This window comes from Populus alba, chromosome 4 (assembly GCF_005239225.2).
Source record: "Populus alba chromosome 4, ASM523922v2, whole genome shotgun sequence".
NCBI classification, from domain to species: domain Eukaryota; kingdom Viridiplantae; phylum Streptophyta; class Magnoliopsida; order Malpighiales; family Salicaceae; genus Populus; species Populus alba.
In genome coordinates this window covers 4601614-4607613 of record NC_133287.1, presented here as the reverse complement: position 1 = coordinate 4607613, position 6000 = coordinate 4601614, and positions in this window count along the sequence as shown.

Genomic DNA, 6000 nt, shown 5'->3' with positions numbered 1-6000 from the left:
GAGGGAGATCAGCGGTGGTCGGTTCTCTGGCTAGGAAAGGAGGGACCGAGAGAGAAGTGAGGGGGAAGGCGACTGATTTGGCCAAGGAAAGGGGAGGCGGCTCTGGTTTGTTTTGGTAGAGAAGACCGGAGGATGAGGGAGAAGAAGATGGGGCTCTAGTGTGGAGGGAGGGGCGGCTGTCTTTGGGCTGAGTTTGGCTGGCGAGAAGAAAGGAAATCTGATGAAGGGGAAGGGCTGATGATGGCTAGCATGAAGGAGATGGGTGAAGGAGAAGACCCCCAATGGGGTCCAAACCGGGGCGACCGGCCCACACACTCACACTGGTCTATTTTCACGAGCGACCTACCCTTTTGATTGGGTTTACCTAAGATCCCATCTGGCGATCTAACAAGAAAAAAAATTGGTGTGTAGCTCGGTCAACCTGAAATCTCATCTAGCGATTCCCTTTAACCAAAGCTAAATTCTGTGTGGTTAGGCTAAACTTAGATTCCTTCGCTGATCCCCTTTAACCAGAATCCAAAGTTCTATGTGTGGTTAGGATAAACTGAGATCCCTTCGCCGATCCCTTTTAACTAGAATCAAAGTCTGTGTATGGTTAAGCTAAATTAAGATCCCTTCGTTGATCCCCTTTAACTAGAACCAAAATCTATGTGGTTAAGCTGAACCGAGATCCCTTTGTCGATCACCTTCAACCAGAACCAAAATCTGTGTGGTTAAACTGAACTGAGATCCCTTCGTCGATCCCCTTCAACCATAACCAAAATCTGTGTGGTTGGGTTGAACTGAGACCCTTTCGACGATTCCTTTCAACCAGAACTAAAATCCTTTGTAGTTAGGTTAAACTAAGATCCTTTCGCCGATCCCCTTTAACTATAACAAAAGTCTATTTGTGGCTAGGCTAAATTGAGATCCCTTCGCCGATCCCCTTTAACCATAACCAAAGTGTCTTCGTGGCTAGGCTAAACTAAGATCCCTTCGCCGATCCCCTTTAACCAAAGCCAAAATCTTTGTGGTTGGGCTGAACTGAGATCCCTTCGCCGATCCTCTTCAACCAGAACCAAAATCTGTGTGTAGCTAGGTCAACCTGGAATCCCACCTAGTGACTCCCTTCAACCAAAGATAAAATCTTCATGTTGTGGTTAACTTGAGATTCCATCTGGCAATCTCCTTTAACCAAAAAATATGTTCCTTTTTCAAAATGATAGGGTTTGAATTAAAGACTCTTCTTCATTGATCTTCTTATTTCTTTGAGATTTCCCTAATGTTAGGGTTTATCTCATCTTCCTCCCATTCCAGGGTCAAAACCATGATTCTTTGTTGTTCTTCAAATCAACAATTCTTTCTTTGTCCCCAATCTTGGTGGAACAACAAGAATTTTTCCTACACCAAACCAAAGATATATGCAATGCTTCGATGTTAGATGACATGCGTGCATCCTTACCTGATTTGAAATTTAGGTCCCCCCTCTTCAATGTTCCATCCTCACCGGGTGCCTTTGTTTGTTATTCAAAGCTTTTTTTATTCTTTCAATGCAATTGCTTGTTCATGTACTAGCCTTCTACTCAGATGTAAGTGCAGTGCCCATCTTGGGCCTCCCACAACAATTACTGCTCTCGTTGTTTCTCAAGCTTGACCGTGTTTCTATATGTGATGTAGCTTGATTCCATGAATGAGCTTATCTCCTGGATTCTTCCTAGAATTGTTCTTTGATTGAATATGTGCATTGTGCCAACACCCATTAAAATTGTCAATCGGTCATGAATTTACCTCTAGTTGAAACAATACTCTTCAAGTACATGTTATCATCAGCCTTCTTGGAAATCATCCAGTCGTCTAGACATGCATCTTATAGCTTGCAGTACAAAGGCTCATGGTTGTATGCTTAGTGTTCTTCTCAATAGATTCCCTTCAACTCTTCTAATCAGATTGTGAAAAGAAATGTATCGGCCTCATCAATGATGCTGCTTTTATCACCCATATTCATGCGGTGAAATGTTCATCTGGCTTCAAAACAAATTGTCCCACATAGTCAGTCTTCGGGGTGGGTGCCTTTCTGACATTCATTCAATGCAGTTGCGTGATAACGTCTGTCGATAACCATGTTTCAAAGGATGACAATATGAGATTGTCCTTCAAGTGTGGCATTGTTCCATAGTCAGTCTTGGTAGTGTGCATCTTTTCGCCAATTAATTACATTCCTTTATGTACCCTCATCGATCGCTAGCCATGTTTCAAAAGATGATCATATGAAAGTGTCCTTCAGGTACATCCTTGTTTCTTCATTGCCGATAGGGTTCACTAGAGTATGACTATTTTGGATCGACATTGCCCCTAGTATGATCTGAATGTGCTCATTCATTGATTATCTTTCTTTGAACATTATTGTCTTCAATTCATTGATTCATTATTTAATCATCTTTCATTGCCTCATAGCTCATCTGAATACTGCTTGTTTTTCCTTTTCAGGGTCCACTGTATTGCCCTTAGCTGCTCAACTTCTCAAGGAGTGCCAAGGATTTCAATGTCATTTCTATCAAGGATTTTAGAGACTTAATCGATGTTCTTTTGCATCTAATAATCTTTCTTGTTCTGGAATCAACTCTCATATTTCAACGATCATGTCTGTTCAAAGTCTAATTTGTTGAAATGAAATCAAAGATGTCCTTTTTTGAAAAGACCTTTTGAAAATCAAGTTTTTTTATCAATGACCCAACACACGTTATTCGAAGTATACAGTCCTTTGATTGTCATACATTTTGAAAACAGAAATTGACCCAATGTATGACTAAAATGGCCTTTTCCATGGTTCTTTGTATCAATTTGAATCCTTGATATTGGGTATATCATTTGATAGTCTATGATGAAGTGACCCCTTTTTAGTCATTTGATAGTCTATTTTTGTGAATTTCAAAAAACAAAATGCTCAAGTCAAAACTCAGGCTTTATCAAGGAAGGTTGTTTCTCTTCTTATCACTTGTTTTATCAGCATGCATATAATAACCAATAGCTTAATTCATGAAGTCACAACCCTTATGGAAAAGCTCTTCAAGTTTTGAGAGCGCCATTTATCGGTTCAAATTGCTTGCTTGATTAAAAAGAGCTTTTAAAAGCACGTAATGCAGGCTATGGTTCATGGCTATAAAAGAAAGGAATTTCAAAGGCTCAAAAGGTTTTTGAGGGTTTTAAAGACCTAGGATCAACATCAATTGTTCATCAACTTGTTTTCTATTGTTGTCTTTATAGAGGAAACAACATATAACCTTGTTAACCTCAAAGATCAGACTTCTCTTAACATAAGTCATAATGTAAATCCACCTTTCCTTGATGAATAACCAACCTTAATCATATGATAACATCGTAGGCTTTATAATGGATACCAAAAGTCACGTTTATAACTTAGTCTTTTTTCTAGTATTGACTTTTGTTGTGCCTTTCTTTGATTGAAATTTCTTTTGCTCATCCTAGACTTGATAGGCGTTCTCCATCCTTTATCTTTGACTTGCCTTTAAGCGAAGACAATTTCAACTTCCCTTTTTTTTCATTTCTTTTTTTTTTTGCTTTCTCATAACGTTTCTCAAAATTTTCTTATATGCCCCTAGTCTATGTGTTTTCTTTTAGCCCTCTCTCAATCATTGGACTTTTATTCTAAGCCTTCCCCTTTATCCATTAATTATATCAATGTCTTCAAAATATCTCCCATTGCCCCCAGTATGGGGTGTGATCCTAGTCAGAGTTTTTATGAAAAGAATATTCTATGCAGCTCAAAATGGGACTTCAAGGGATATAATCTTTAGAAAGTGAAGGGATATCAAAGATGGCCTTTTCTCATTTCAAGCAAGGTCGGTTAGAACCAATAAATTTTGACCCCATCCAGTGTAATGTTTTGGACTTGTAAGAATCATGATTCACGAGTCCATAACTACCGAATCCACTACATGTCATTATGCATAATGCTAAAATCTAGTTACATGATGTGGTTTAATTTCATGTAAGGGCTCAAAATTTATCTGGTCACCTCGTGTCATTTCCACAAGCATCGAGTCCTTTCTGTAATCAAAACACTTTTAATCTTCAGGATTGATTAATTTTTATCGCATGTTGGAGTTTGACCAAAATATTTTGTCAGAATGAAATGCTAAACATCTTTGGATTTCAAAACAACAAAGAGACAAAAATAAGACATGTTTCGATAAAGGATGAGATGTGATCCAAAAAAAAAAAAAGCAGAATTCCATAACAATATGATTGACAGTTCATCACCATTCTTAAATCAGCTTTTCTGGCAATATCTGTGTTTTGCCAAGCACTTTCAATCACACGTCATTCTAAAGATATTCGGGGGACAATATAGCCAATGACACCCTCCTTTACAGAACCTCCTCGTCTCTTGCTCACCAACTTTCGAACTCGATTCTTGAAATTCTTGCAACTGTTCAATTGAAATGGTTGAGGACCCTACCATGACATCACATCTCTTGTCTGGATTATACCACCTAGAAAACGGTGGTTGCATGGGATTTGTCGGAGTCAGGTTGATGTAACCATATTATTCGATAGTTTCACCCGCATTTAACTAGTGTTTTGCGTATGTTATTTATATAAAATGCATTTATATTCTTTGTTTATGTTTTGAAGGCACTTTTGGATGGAAGATACAAAAAGGAGTAAATTGGAGGTAATTGGCAGATTTGACGTTCAGTCGATGTTTTGTGCAGAGCGTGAGTTCTAGAGGTTGAAACAAAGTGATTCCAATGGAATTAAAAAGTTAATCCATACCTTTCAGGAAATGTCATGCAAGAAAAATAAAAAGAAAAAGATCATGGAAATCACATCCTTCAAACTCAAATCTCGCAGTCTGCCAATGTTGACCTTTGCCCATTCAAAATTCAATATCTGGAACTTCAGAAGTCCAATTGATGCAAAATAAATTCTTTTGAATTCCTTACTCAAAGCTCTATAAACGCTCCTAATTTCAGCCAAAACAAATATCATATTAGGGAGATATGATTTTTCAACGATGACAGCTGAATTCTGCCAGCAAGCAGGTTGCGTGAAGAAACGAATCCAAATTTCATCCAGAAGCATCCAAACTGATATACAAGTGTTTCCAGCAATTTAGCTCCTCTAGTAAATATTCTAGAAGGTCAAGGAAGTCAGCCACCAACCTCAAACCAACAGCTCAGCAGCCAGCAGCCAGTAGCCAGCCGCCAGCCGCCTTCACACTACCACCATCTATTGATGTTCACACTTGAACTTTGATTTTTCTTACTTACAATTTGTGTATAAATAGAGGGAGAGGAGAAGGAGGTGGCAGCAAGAAGTGAAGAAACACAAACTCTCCTCTCTACAAATCAGAAATTATGTATTCTTCCATCCTTAGGAGTAGTTGTTCAATAGATATGCAAGGCTAAGCTCGTTTTCTTGATTGCAAGGACACAACAAACCTTCGGAATTCAAGAACCGTGAGATTTATTCTTCCTTTTATTTTTAGTTTATGTTATGAATGAGTATGTTTGTTTTCCTATGCATATTTCCTATGATTGTTGTTGATGATTGCTAGAGCGGACTCTAAGTTATTATTGTGAACAATCTATTGCTAAGTTTGATATCAAAACCGGAGTTGTGGTATATAAACTTGTGAAGCAACTAAGCTTGATAATTGTAGCGGAACTACGTTATTAAACTTAGGGAGAACATTTGATCAAAGCAACACAAACTGACAACTTGGTTGTTAAGATTAATGAATTTATCTAGATCTTAAGGCTGCCATTAGATTTAATCATTAGTGCGGACACTGTGATTGTTTGTTGGTTAGGGCTAGTTATACGGCGGATCTGTTAATTAACCAATATTAAGAAAAGATAAAATTCATAATATAAACTGGAGTTTCGTTTCAAGGATCGGTTCTAATTTCCGTTGGTGGATGTGTGCTTGCAACCAAGGTTTGTTTTCTTGATATATTTGAGTTTCAATTGATTTTGTTTGCTAGTTTAATTTCTG